Here is a 15,844-nt window from a genome sequence, read left to right as displayed (position 1 = left end):
TGAAATTTAGAACTATGCCTACTATTGTAGAGTAAAATTGAAATATGGAGGTAGTTTTGAAAAGTCGTGCTCATGTGTACTAAATGGTACTAAAATAAATAATTTAGAACAAAGATTACTGTTGGATAATTGTACCAAATGGGACTAACTTTGGTACAATTTGGACTTGGGTGAACGGATAAAGCCGGAATCCTGAAATTTTGAATTAAGATTACTACTGAAGTTTATGATTAAAATAATTTATACTCATATGTAGTAAATGGTACTAAATTTGGTACAATTTGGATGTGGGTGAACGGATGGTGCTGGAATCCTGAAGTTGCAATTATGCGTACTAAATGGTAATAAAAATTTGGATTTGGGAGAACGAATAGATATGGGCGTGTTGGATTTGAGATATGGAGGTAGTTTTAGCAGGTGATACATATGAGTACTAAATGACACTAAATTTGGATTTAAGTGAACCAATAGACCTGTAATCCTGCAATTTAGAACTATGATTACTATTGAAGTGTAGGATTAAGATAAACGGTACTAAATTTAGTACACTTTGGATTTGATAAGTGAATATAAGAGCTTGAACACTGGATCTGGATTGAGAAACAAATAAATATATACGGTCTACATTCCCATGCACATTAAGTACAATTTTTTGTTAATTTTTTTTCTAAATTTTCATGCCACAAATTCCGAATTTCGGTTGGAAAATGTGCAGAAGATCTTCAAAATACTCTAAATATTCAAAATACCTTTTCTAATAAACGTGGATTGAAGTGGGCATCTTTTAAATTAAACTTTTATATCCTCTGAGTAATCAAGGTCCAAATTTAAAGAAAATTGGACGATATAGATTTGTTCTTCTTTTAAAATACACTAAGTCGAGGGGTACCGTTAAATGAGGATATACGAAAACGTGGGTTTTTATGGCCATTTTGAATGCCGAAAAATGTACGGACCTATTCGGGTTCTGGCGAAACTGCTAAAGCTAGAACCTTGAATTGTGAATGTGCGTTATTGTTGTTATAAAGGGGTGAGATAAAGTTTAGTGTTAGAAATTCGTACTGGAAGGGAATGCTGTGTTAGTAAAATGGTAAAACCAGGAGTCAAGTCGGAAATTTGCAATATGAGTGGCTGTTGGTATATGTCTGTGATATGAGGTCGTAGTTTTGGAAATTCGAAATAAAAAATATGATAGCTGTTTAGGGACTAGAGTGTACAGTACTAAAAGGAATTAAATCGAAAAAATATTGCTAATAAAAATAGGTCTTGGTACAACAGAATCTCCAGTGTTCACCATTTCCATATTATGCTTATATATATTTTGTTTATATTATATAATTGTTCCACAAACATCCCATACGGACAAGGGAGATTTCTCTCATATCAATGAGTGCACCCCGATTCATATTAGCTCAATGATATGGGACCTACAGTTTATCGCCGAGTCCGAACGGCGTGTCCTAAGACACCACTTGTAGATAAGTTTTACATGGCTGAAATAATCAGGAAATTTTGCCAACGTTACTGAGGGGTATTTTGCCACCGTTGAAATTTTTGATGTTGCCTAGCCGGGGAATCGAACCCACGACCTTCAGCGTGCAAGGCGGTTGTGCATACCGCTGCACCACGGTGGCACCCAATTCACACATGCTGAGGGTATGTCCCTGTCGACAAAGCCGACTGATACAAGTAAGTTCGATCTCGTCTTCCACTCCTTTACTACATCGAAACCTACAGCTTATTACAAACCCACAGCCAAAAATTATATTAAAAAATATAAAAATTGTATTAAAAAATTTCTAAACTATCATACGAGGGGAACTAGAAAAGTTCCTGGCTTAACAATAAAAAAGTGAATATTTACCATCAAAAATAGTTTTATTGTTTTCTTAAAAAGTCTCCAGCATTATTTATACTCTTTTTCATGCGTTGAAACCAATTGTTGAAGGATTTTTTCTTCTCCGACTTGTGTTACCTCCCAAACATGGTTTTTGAACGCTCAACAGCATCTTCTGGCGACGAAAATCGTTGACCGCGCCTTTATATCTTGATGTGCTGAAATCATCAATCATTATTTGGTGGAAGAAGTTCCCAAGAATGATTCTTTCTCACTATATGTCATATGGCGATCTTGCATTATTCGTTCACGCACGGCTTCATTTCTTTTTTTTTTTTTTTTTTTGCACAATGGCTTTTTTGGAAAACCGTCACGACTTTCTTTTTTTCTTGAATTGAATTCATTAAACCAGTTTTTTATAGTGCTATAGATGGTCCTTTATCGACATAAAAAGATTTAATTTGATCGATGCACGTTTTTAATTAATTAATTGGATTAATCGAGCTAACATGGTCTAAGGAGTTTTGTATTGAAAAATGAATTCTAGCGAAATACCACACATTCAACCATTACGCTACGATCGTTTCGCCTGGTGGTTTTAAGCCAGGCTCATCAGGCGTATTTGAATGTTAATGGCTAGAAGACAAAGGCTGATTTTGATAACTTTTTTACAAATTTGTAATTATGAAGTATTTATTTTGAAAAATTATTGGACGAAAATGTTCACAAGTAAATTCCATTTTTTGCAAAGTGATTTTCAAGTCACTGTAAACAACACAACGCATGATGTGAAACTATCCTGAGTACATTTTGGCTAAAAACTGTCAAACTTTCCAAAAAATGTCAAATGGCACCTGGCAACACTACGTGTTGCTTAGTCCAGACACTTTTCTAGTTCTCCTCGCATTGTGATAGATGGAAGGAACTCATCAAGTGTGGTTTTATGGAGCAAACATAGATTTGCATCTTATCATATTTATTCACTGCAAACATATCGAATTTTGATACAAAACCCCCAATATTCTGCGTGTTGTTATGTTATGCTACGAGGGCTGAACGATAACTTTCTGGCCTATGCAATACTGTATGTTGCCAGGCGCCATTTGAAATATTTTTTGGAAAGTTTGACAGTTTTTAGCTTTTAGCTTGACTTGAAAAAATAATTTTACAAAAAATGGAATTTACTTGTGAACATTTTTGTCCGAACATTTTTCACAACTTTCGACGTGGATAATCACGGCAAGAGTGCATCGATCGAATTAAATCTTTGTATGTCGATAAAGGAGCATCCTATAGCAGTAAGAAAAACTGGTTTAATGAATTCAATGCTAGATCGCCATGTTATATACCGTGAGATAGAGGCATCCTTGGACATTTCTTCCACCAACTAACATTTGATATTGCATGAACACCTGGCCGCAAAAATGAATTTTTCTCGTTAGATCCGGCAAAATTGCACAATCGCTCAAAAAGAGGCTCTTGTGGATTGGCACAAAGAAATTGTGAATAAAAACTATCGTTGTGCTTCAAACGAAGTTTATAATTTCGTCACAGGCGACGAATTTGGACCTAAGCTTAGAAGCCCAAAACAAAACAGGAATCTACCTTTTGGGTATTGAAATAAAAGTTGTTGCACTTTGAAGCAAATGGTCACTTGTTTCTTCGGCAAAACTGACCGTGTGGTGACTATACGGCCTCAAAGATGTAAGACGCTTAATTCTGAGTGGTACACTACAATTTGTTTGCCAGAAGTTTCCTAAGAAATTAGAAAAACGAAGAAGAGAAGACGAATCATTGTGCATCATCACAATGCGAGCTCTCACACACATGCTTGAGACAACTTAAGAAAATAATAAAACTATTTTTGATGGTAAATATTCGCGTTTTTATTGGTAGGCGTTTTCATTATCAGCTCTCGTACTGCCAAAAATAACATTTCTTAAAAATTCCAAAATTGATTGTTTTTAAGTCTGGAGTATTAACCCAATAGCTTAAACTTCATCATCACTTTCTGATACAGAGAGTAATGTTTTTCAAAACTTACTGACAGTGTTGCAATATTTTACTGATCGCTACCAATATCATGATTTCATCCCGGCGAAGGGAATTATCAATTGGCTTTACAGCCGAACACCTGAATTCTTTAAGTGTCTAGCATTCTCAAATAAATGAGAATCACACTCACTCTTCGGCTTTCCCAAAAAAAGTTTACGCCATTGCACTGTAGGTAATTTGCCCTGTTTTTGAGACAAAAATTAATAACAGCGGAATTAAAGGATTTTTTAACTTTTTAAATTATTTATATGTAAAAGTTAGATAAAACAAAGATTTTTACAGATAAATTTGGATATAACGAACAACGGTTATAAGCAACTACGTATATAACGAACAAAGCTTTTTTTCCAATGCAATTTTCATTAGTTTTCTTATACACAACAAACTGTTGAAAACGATCACGGTAGTAAGTAACAAAAATTTTGTCCCCTCGAGTAGATTTTCCAATGAATTGTTACTACAGTTTTGTATATTTTTTAAATATACACAAATATAGACGAGTTTAGTACTCCCTTAAACCGTATCAATGATTAATATGTAATGGAGAGATAAAATAAAGCTTACTACTGCCGCACCGTTTATAGAAAACCACGGATATACCGAACAATTTGTCGCCATTACTTATTTTACTTGCAATGAAATTGTAAACAACAATATTTTTTACATTTATTGTTTATTTCCTCAAACCAAACTTCCACAATTTTAGGACTTTTTATTGAGAAGTAACCTAATAAAATCTCATAAATATTAAAAAAACGGGCAAAATCGGGTTTTGAAACCTAGTAATACCAATACAGAAGACTTTCGGTAATGTGTTCTAGGTGGCAAAATCACGGCCAATTTAGTATAAGTCTATATGAAGTGAGTTTAAGAAAAATAAAATATTTATTTCTGACTTTTTGTGTTTTTTGGCCGGTACCCAAAATGTTTAAGCTATATGATATATTAAATAAATTCCTCTCGCAATTGCCAATCTATTCCATTTTACATATATTTATATTTGGTTTATTTTTCCGCGGTTTTAAATACATTGAAATATGCCATACAATATATATTTTTTTTTATTTTTAAGTTTTTGCCTTTTTAGGGGCGAAGGCCATTATTTGTGAGATTTAATTAATTTAATTAATCGAGCTTTTTATGACCTAAGGAGATTACATTGAAAAATTGATATCTAGCGAAGTCCTACACACACACATCAACCACTATGCGACGATCGTTTCGTTAGCTGTGTTTGGTTTACATTCGGCGTCTTTTCGTGATTTCGAAGGCGTTTCGTGATTTCGCACGGAATCAAGCAAAAATTATCATGATTTCGCATACAAAAATGAAATCATCTCATTTCGTGATTTCAGCGAAATCAACATCGAAATCACAGTACACATGATATACAACCCTGCTTTTGCCTGAAAAAGTACCAAAAGTTGCAACACTTTTCACGTATCACAATAAACAAGGTAGATGGTCAGTTGCAGCAACAAAAAATTTTGTTATCAAAATTTGTAAGCAATGTGAAAAAATATGAAATTACTTTGTTAAAATGCAGTTTTTCATTGTGTTCCCGTACTTTTTAGTGGTTATGTTAGAAAAAAGAGCGAATTTTCATAAATTGCTTCCCCACACAAATTTCTTAAAAAAGACGGGAACGGAAAAAAGACGGAAATTGCAAAAACTCCAGCAGAAATGTCAAAATCAATGTATTAGCTATCGTAGTTAGATGCCAACGAACATGCGGCTAGTTTCTAATAGGCCAAAATTGTATGGCAGAAAATAAAGAGAAGTGCAAGTCTTGCTAGATTTCGGAGTACGGGAAATCATTTTTAGCACTGGACGGGCAAACTACTTCAAGTAATAATATTTTGCAGGTTCTGAGCACAAATTTTATCTATCAAAATTTATTATTATGATGTCTCAACGATAAAATAATTTTTTATTTGTTAGTACTATACACAATTAATACGATATATAGATAATTTTACGGTAATTTTCGAAATAAAGTTATAGAACTTTACAACTTTATTTCGAAAATTACCGTATATTGTCGTATATTTTTGATGACTAATTAAATATACAACAACTTGTTTTGAAAATTCATGTTCGATCAGCTGCGCATATGCATCTACCTTGATAATTGTGATATGTTTGAAATCAACAAAAAAATAAGTATAAACACCGGGGTGTATTTCAGGATTTCGTAAAATCCAGTGGATTTTGGAGCGCAAGTGTAAACTTGGCATTAGAAAGTGCAGATATTTGTAATGTCATTTTCTCTACATTAGAGTGCCATAACCTTCCTTGGAATAATTTTGTGGGAACTTCTACGGATAATGCATTTAGTATAATTAGAAAAAAATAGTTGTGTGGCTTCGTTATTATAAGGAAAATAACCAACATTTTGCAAGCAATTATTAAATAAATGTGATTCAATATTATTTTTGTGTTATTAGCTCTTAGAAGTTCAAAGAAACGGTGTTTTAGTGTATTTTTAACATATTGTATATTAGTCCCGATTTACATTGGGCCATTTTCCTAGCGGCAATTTTTCTCGTTCCTTTTAAACTTACCTCTTGCGTTTATACAAGGAATTCTATTCCGGCAAATTTTGTTTTCAAAGCTATGTAGACTTGTGCTTGGTTTACATTCGGCCTCGTTTCGTGATTTCGAAGGCGTTTCTTGATTTCGTGCGGAATCAAGCAAAATTTATCATGATTTCGCATACAAAAATGAAATCATCTCATTTCGTGATTTCAGCGAAATCACAGTACACATGATATACAACCTTGCTTTTGCCAAAAAAAGTACCAAAAGTTGCAACACTTTTCACGTATGACAATAAACAAGGTAGATGTGCGAATTGCTGTAACAAAAAATGTTAGTATGTTAATATGTAACATGTTAATATGTAAACAATGTGAAAAAATATTAAATTACTTTGTTACAATGCTATTTTTCATTGTGTTCCCGTACTTTTTTAATGGTAATTTTAGAAAATAGAGCGAATTGTCAAAAATTGCATCCCCATACAAATTTCCTAAAAAAATACGGGAACGGAAAAATGACGGAAATTGCGAAAACTCCAGCAGAAATGTCAAAATCAACGTATCAGGTATAATATTAGATACCAATGAACATATGAACATGCTTGCTGCTGGTTTCTACTAGGCCAAAATTTTATTGCAGAAAACAGGAGAAGAGGGTGTTATTCGTCGCTATTTTTGTTTAAAGAGAATTGCAAGTCTTGCTAGATTTCGGTGTACGGGAACGCATTTTTAGCACTTAACGGGAAAACTACTGCAAGTACTAATATTTTGCAGGTTCTGAGCACAACTTTTATCTATCAGAATTTATTATTATGATGTCTCAACGATAAAAATCATTTTTTTTATTTTTTGGTACTATACACAATTAATACGATATATAGATAATTTTACGATAATTTTCGAAATAAAGTTGTAAAGTTCTATATTGTCGTATATTTTTGATGTTTAATTCAATTTACAACAACTTGTTTTGAAAATTCATGTTCGCTCAGCTGAGCATATGCATCTACCTTGATCATTGCGATATGTTTGAAATCAAGAAAAAATAAGTGTAAACACCGGGGTGTATTTCAGGATTTCGTGAAATCCAGTGGATTTTGGAGCGCAAGTGTAAACTTGGCACTGGTTAGGCTAACATCATCAGGCATATTAGATGTTGTTGTTGTTGTTGCTAGACAATTTTCGCCATTTGGAGCTCCTATTTATACATCCAAGATTGCAATTTTGCATTTGTGAAGTTCAAATTGAAGCTTTTTATTTCCAAAGACGACTCATTTGTCCCCCTTCTATTCCAGAAATCAATTTTTTCAATGTTGCATTCATATTACAGTCGATGGCTTTTTTCCAACGTAGGCTGTATATATGTCTTTCACATCGAAAGATTTTTTAAGTGGATTGTGGTTTAGAACGCTAAGACGTCAGCAACATTGTCTGTTAGTTGGCGACGACCCAGGTTCGAATCCCAGCCGGGCTCAGCTGAATGTTTTATTTTTAAGTTTTTGCCTTTTTAGGGGCGAAGGCCATTATTTGTGAGATTTAATTAATTTAATTAATCGAGCTTTTTATGACCTAAGGAGATTACATTGAAAAATTGATATCTAGCGAAGTCCTACACACACACATCAACCACTATGCGACGATCGTTTCGTTAGCTGGTTAGGCTAACATCATCAGGCATATTAGATGTTGTTGTTGTTGTTGCTAGACAATTTTCGCCATTTGGAGCTCCTATTTATACATCCAAGATTGCAATATTTTTTTTATTTTTTTGTTTTGCCTTATTAAGGCGAAGGTCATTTTTAGAGTGATATTTGAATTAATTCTCTTTCGAGTTGAGCTATTCAGACCTAATAGGTACATTGAAAAATTAGGAATCCACCGAAGCCCCACACATTCAACCACTATGCTACGTTTCACGGGGGGTTAGACCGATCATCAGGCATATTGAATGGTGTTTTTTAGTGGGTGGACGAAGGCTAAGCTTAGTCTCTAGTCTCCAAGCTTAGCCTTCGTCCACCCACTAAAAAACACCATTCAATATGCCTGATGATCGGTCTAACCACCCGTGAAACGTAGCATAGTGGTTGAATGTGTGGGGCTTCGGTGGATTCCTAATTTTTCAATGTACCTATTAGGTCTAAATAGCTCAACTCGAAAGAGAATTAATTCAAATATATTTTTTTAGTTCTTATTCGAAATTCTCACTTTGACTGCAATTTAAACCGCGATAATGACGCTATTTTGAAAAATATCATTCATATTAATAAATTTTGACAAGTTCTTTTTTCAATGCCAATTAAAAAATTATTATTATTAAAAGTTGCAAAATCGACTTTTTGCCTCAAAAACTGGGCAAATTACCTATAGTGCATTGGGGTAATACTCCAGACTTAAAAACAATCAAATGAGATTGAAACTTCAACCAAAACAAACAAACAGCGGATGGCATGCGCAAGGGAATTTGAAATAAATTCCGGCAACATTCACTCACAGGTAACAGTGGTAATGTTTTTTAAACTTATAGAACTTAATGAGTTTGTAGTTGATACGTGCTGATAGTTGTTTGCAAATATTTTCGTTCTGATGTTTTTGGGAAAATACTAGACACTTAAAAAGTTCGGTTTTTCGCAAAAAAACGCATCATTTCAAAAAGCTGAAAAGCCAATTGATAGTTCCCTTCGCCGGGATGAAAGCATGATATTGGTGGCGATCAGTAAAATTTTGCAACACTGTCAGTTCGTTTTGAAAAACATTACTCTCTGTAACAGAAAGTAATGATGAAGTTTAAGCCATTGGGGTAATACTTCAGACTTAAAAACAATCAAATGAGATTGAAACTTCAACCAAAGCAAAACAAACAATTCCCAAAATTATCATATTGTGAAAGATGGTAGGTAGGAATTCACAGAGTGTGTTTATGTGAAACAAACATATTCTTGGATCTTATCCTTTATTCATTGCTAACAAATTGAATTTTGATACAAAAGAAATAAAAAAGTATCAATCGGCTTTACCGTCAGAGATATACCCTGTGCCGATATGGTTCATCTTTGAACTTATATTAATTTCGGTCCAAATTTTGAATCGAATCGGCTGATCCGTTTAAGAGTTATCGTGCGTTACTGCCACAACACATGGCTTTCGGCCTATTTTCTCAGGAAGTATGGACGAATACAAGTGGCCGCAACAAAAATGAAATTGATTCGAGAGTAGGGGCTGGATTCTCGTTCTATGAAAATTTGAAATGAAAAATATTTCCTTTATAATTTTTTTTTTCATTTTAAAATGTTTTCCCTTATAAAAGTTTTCATTTCAAATTGAGCCCCTGGACTTAAAATTAACTAAATTTTGTGAGGGAGGCGCCCGAAGGAGTGGACCTATAGAGTCCATATAGGAACCTCATTTATGTCTGGTAAAAATTTGCAAAAAAAGTATAGACCAATTCTGTAAATCTCTTCAAGTGTTATCGTGCGCACAATTTTGTGGGTGGTACCTGAAGGTGTGGACCGATATGGCTCATTTTCGAACGTAAACTAACAGCCAGACAGACGGACATTGTTAAATCGACAACAAACTGTCTGAAACGGATCTCGTCCAAACATTCTTGGGGTCTAAAACCTTAATTCGATGAGGCATATTTTTCGATTGAAGGTGTATATACCCTAGTTAACATAAATGCTGAAGGTATAAAAATCAAAATATTATGCGTATTATGAATATGCTACAAATAGAAAAAATCAATGGATATAGATATATAGAAAAACTGCCCCAGAATCTAGAAAAACTGCCTCCCACGAAGATCCCTGAGGAGACAAGGGAAGACTTCCAAATTAAAAAGTTACCATTTTAAGTTTCAAATAAATTATTTATTATTAAGATTCTTAATACATCAAGACATAACATACAAATTACTTCATTTATATACAATCGTAAATAGTTTTTCGTTTTAAACAAAATACTAACACAACAATACAATTCGTTATCAACTTAGCTTTTCAATATTTTCTTAAAATGGAACAACGACACCAGACGTTTCATAAAACTCAACTTATTCTTTGTTTGGGCTTGCTGGATATTAATTGAGCCCACACTCTCGTAGATGCCACTTGAGGTAATGCTCTGTGAAGACGTACTAATTTTTGTAGACTCCAATCTCTTCATGGGCTGACTATATAAATCGTCGATAAATTTGGGATATTTCATTTGAGTTCCTTCTTCAATTTCATAATATCCCTCAGTATACGACATTGAATCGAAACCTTCATCTTCAGTTGCATTCGTTTTATCCAAACTTTTCAATGTCTCATAGTGAGGAATTTGTTTTTCTTCAATATCGATTTCCTCATAGTCCTCGGATGATGCTAGTGTCGCTGAACTGGTGACAAAACTTTGTTGCGAATATGTCAATGTTTGGGCTACATTTTGTCGTTGTTTCTCATATTTCCTTTGTTCCAATTTGCTAATCGTTTCTAGACTTTCTATAAACAGCAGCAAATCATTGGCCGAAAATTTTTCACAGTTAATTGTGGTTGCCATTTTCACTCTCGCTTGCGTAGTTGCTCTTAGTTTGTGTATAGTTAGAATGATGTTGTATGTTGGGAATTTTTCCTTTTTATATTCATTGTACAGGTAATTTTTTCCTTCCAATAGGATTATCCCATTTGTTTTCGTTGTTGTTGTGGTCTACCTGTAATCTATTGTGGTTTAAATTGTAAACAACGTCATAAAAGTGAAAAAGCTTGAATTCACAGGTAAAACCATAATATTTTGTTTTTGCATTTTAATTTCCAATTGGACAAAATGGGCAATAAACTATGTGCTAAAAGCCATGTACAGATAGGTGTTAATGCCAGTAGCTATATTGGACAGCCCAGGTCGGCTGATATGGATGGGAGTGTTTCGAAGGAAATATGTTCGCTGGATTGACGGGACGAGTGTTTGGCGGTCTTTTAAAATCACATATACTTGTGACAAGCAGGGGCTTAGGGATTGGGATAACCCACCCCTATAAACCACATCCTAATATAACAACAAGTAAGAAAAGCGTTAAGTTCGGTCGGGCCGAACTTTTTATACCCTCCACCACAAATTTCAGCCATTTCGGTGGATTAATGTGACCACAACCTTCAAAATACCGAAATTCGAAAGGTACCGTTCTATGGGGGCTATATGATGGCGTGGACCTATACCTAAAAATTTCTGGGGGAAAGTTTTATACGCCTAAAGAAGACTAAATACCAAATTTCAGCCATCTCGGTGTGATAATGAGGCTAAAACGTTCAAAATATCGAAAGTCGGGAGATATTGTATTATTGGGGCTATATCAACACGTGGACCTATATAAACATTTTATGGTAGAAATGTTTCTTAGCCTCTGGAAACACAAAATACAAAGTTACAACCGATTCTTTGGTCAAATGGGTCTAATACATTCAAAATATATTCAAATGACGCGTACTTTATAATGGTCCTTATGTGGGGGCTATACCAAAACGTGGACCTATATAACCCAACTTTGGTAGGAATATTTTTTGGCCTCTGGAGACACAAAGTATCAAATTACAACCAATTCTGTGGTCAAATGGGTCTAATACATTCAAAATATATTCAAATGACGCGTACTTTATATGGGGCCTTATATGGGGGCTATACCAAAACGTGGACCTATACAACCCAACTTTGGTAGGAATATTTTTTGGCCTCTGGAGACACAAAGTATCAAATTACAACCAATTCGGTGGTAAAAAATATCTTAAAAATTCCTTAAAACGACGACGCGTCACGCGTCATTTTGTATGGGCATTTTGTATACGAAAGCGTGGACCTACATAGCCCGCCTTCAATACCAAAAGTCCTACGTAAATATAACATATTTTCCCAAAATTTCATGAACCTACGTCAATCCGTTCGGACGCTAGAGTGATTTCAACAGTCGGACAGACGGACGGACATGGCTATATCGATGTAGAATTGCACGCTGATCAAGAATACAATGATTATTTCGAGTAGTTACAAACGTAGTGACAAACTTAATATACCCCCATCCTATGGTGGAGGGTATAAAAAAGCAAAGAAAAAGAAACCCCCTAAAGTTGCCAACATCATTACTAACTTACTTACTTAGCCTTATATTCGAAACAGAACGGGGTCATCCATAAGCCGTACTAAGAATACACTTCCAAACACGTCGATCCTCTACTTTTATTAATTTACCTTTTCCACGTTAGATACCATGTTCTTTCCATCTGAGGTTTGACCTTCCCTGGGAGTGTACCGTCAAATGGATTATATTCATATTCGGGGAAGCGTTATTATATTCTAATGATTTTGCAAGTACCCGGGCTTAGGATCAATACATATGTACGGGTAGTATCAGAGTGTTATTTTTGTTTGACTAAAGATGGTTTTGCTTTTACGGCTCGTTTTGAACGACCTATCAATGTCATCTGCATAGGCGAGAAGAATTATTTTTTATTGTACATAGCGCTATTTTTGTCATTTCTTGAATTTGCATCTCGTGTGATCTTTTCCAGCAAGATGTTAAATAGATGATAGACTGTCACCTTGTCTGAATCCTCGCTTGGTATTCAAAGGCCCGATTTTAGGAGTTTTTAAGATATTAGCTTAATGTTTGACCGAACTATATGTAATTTGGCATTTGAGGCTTCTAGTGGTCACAAAACTTCTCAACAACATTTTTCAAAATAGGAGCACGTTTTGGTATGGCCCCAAAATAGCGGTAACGCCCAATTTCAGTTTTTTTTTTGCTAAATATTGTGATAAAATTAGCTTTATTTTCAGCGATCAAAAAATCAAAAAAATATTATATAGCCCATATATAAAGATACCGCACGATTTCCCCAACAACAACAAACGGAGCATCTACCACCACATGTTGTTGTTCAGCGGACCGGAAATGCATCATTCCTGCAAGTCAAATACAACGGTATCCGCAATAAGGTCAGCGAAATTGTGGACTTTGAATCGGAAAACATTATGGTCGCCGCGATCCAGGAAACAAAGCCTACTGCCACCTGTATCTTGCAGCGTTTTGATGGTTACCACGTCCCGTGGAAGGATCGCACAAGAAAGAGGACTTGTCTGTCCACTACAGAAATATCTCTATTGATTATAACTCTAGTGACCCATGCATAGAATGTATGGGTGAAGCAGTAAAGTGTGGTACTGCTGAGGTAGAGCTTATATGCCCGATATTAGTTCGCTTTTAGAGGACAATAACCGTATGGTGCCATTATAATCTTTGGCACTCCGTCCTAAGTAATGACCAGAGTAGGATAGCGCTGTCCGAGCAAATTGATAGCTCCAGGATTTGCAATGAAGACACTCCTACCAGGATAAGAGGAGATTGTCACAGCTCGTCAGATATCACCATTGTGGCACCAAGTATGATAAATGACGTTTCATGACAACCCGTCATTTCTCTTGGCTCAGACCATATTCCTATCACCGTCTTCCTGAAAAGACCACCAGACTTCATAACGTCTCAACGCCGTACTTTACGGAACCATGGAAAAGCTGGTTGGCAAGGGTTGAGAGAAGTTACAAATCACCGCTTCAGAGAACGATCCACTCCCTTAGATCCTCGGCTAGCTAAGAGAACTTTGCGGGGCACCATCACTGCAGCAGCCGCTCGCTACATACCTCCTGGTAGAATACCCGAAATCAGACTAAATTTCCCAACAGAGGCGACAGGACTAGCAAGTGAGCGTGATGAGCTTCGTCGTAGGAACCCTGAAGACCCATGAGTTGCAGAACTTACTCCTAAAGTCAAAAGGCTAGTAGGCGAACATTAGCGAAAAAAGTGGCTAGACCACCTGAGGCAATGTAGCATTGGTGCAGGATTAAGTAAATTGTGGGCAACGGTTAAATCACTCTCGAGTCCGGGATGATAGAATGGCTGTTACTTTTAACGGCGTGAAAATAACTGACCCAAACAGCTGCGCATGTTATTTTAACCGGTAGTTTATAGAACACCCCGAGAGTGACAGAGCGAAGAGGAGTGTGCTACACCGTATAAGAAGAGCCCTTCCAGCCGAGGAGGTTCCACCACAATTTACTATGGGCGAAATCACAACACTAAATCATCCAAATCGTTCGGCCCACACAGAATATCAATGGTGATGCTTAAGCAACTGGATGAACCCGGAGAAGAGTACATATTTTACCAGAAGTCTGGAAAGTTGGCAGGATGATTCCGCTACTGAAGCCCAGTAAGTATTCCAGCCGAGGTGAATCGCACAGACCGATTTTCCCCATGTAGCCAGTGGCAAAGATCCTAGAGGCACTACTCCTCCCCAACATCAAAATGGATTTCGGAAAATGCATAGTACTACAAGAGCATTTCACGCCATATTCACACATATCTGTAGAGGACTGAAACAGAACAGGCCGTACGACCGAACAGTCCGTTAACCATGCCATGCTGTTCGAGGATATAGAGAAAACCACTCTACAGTCGCGTTTGAAACGATGGATAATCAACTATATGTGCAGCAGTCAGTCGTTTGTGGAATTCAGAAACAACAAGTAAAAAAGTATCAGTCGGCTTTGCCGATAGAGATATTCCCTCAACCTGTGTGGATTGAAATACTTTTTTCCAAAAAAAAAAAAAACATGTATTTAGGGAGGGTTTTCAAAAATTTGCGGGGATATCGATAAATAGGGCTTTTTACGAAAAACATAATATCGCTGTAAACAGGGCCACTAGGAAAACCTTCGGTAAAAATGTCCAAAGGATCCTCAAACCACACAAAAATGTTGAACATTTGTGTGAGTGGTACCACAAGGATTGGACAAATAGCTCCCAAATTTGAACATAAACTAAGTTTCGACAATATTTAGAGATCCAAAGTTTGGACCAAATCGGTTGCTATGAGATATCGCGCGTGCCATTTTTGCGAATATTTTCAAACTTTGGTAGGGGACTAGACCTATAAGTACTACCTTCGAATTTCATCTAATATTCGAAGAAATATTACAATATCTAAAGTGTGGACGAACACAGTATTCGGTTTGAGATCTCCAGCCACAACATATGGTGTCATAGGGGTTTTTTACAACTATCGGGCTGTTTTCTCAAGAAGTATGGACTTGCCCCTGAAAAAAAACGTTTACTGCCGTAATTGAGGCAACGAATGCAAGTTGCTTCAACAAAAATTAAAGTGATTTGAGAGCAGGTCTTAAAGTGAATTTATCCAAAATTGTGTGTGGGAGGTACCCGCAGGAGTGGACAAATATAGTCCATATTCGAATCTGATCTATATCTGATAGATATATTAGGATTTGTAAAGTATGGACTTAATCGGTCACTCCCCTCAAGAGCTATCGTGCGCACAAATTTTCAGAACATTTTTGAGCTTTTGTGGGGGAGGTACCTGAATGAGTGGACCGA

The sequence above is a fragment of the Musca autumnalis genome, unplaced genomic scaffold (genome assembly GCF_047663935.1).
Source record: "Musca autumnalis isolate F117 unplaced genomic scaffold, ASM4766393v1 scaffold_5, whole genome shotgun sequence".
Lineage (NCBI taxonomy): Eukaryota > Metazoa > Arthropoda > Insecta > Diptera > Muscidae > Musca > Musca autumnalis.
The sequence above is the reverse complement of the archived record's forward strand: the minus strand, read 5'-3'. Positions refer to the sequence as shown.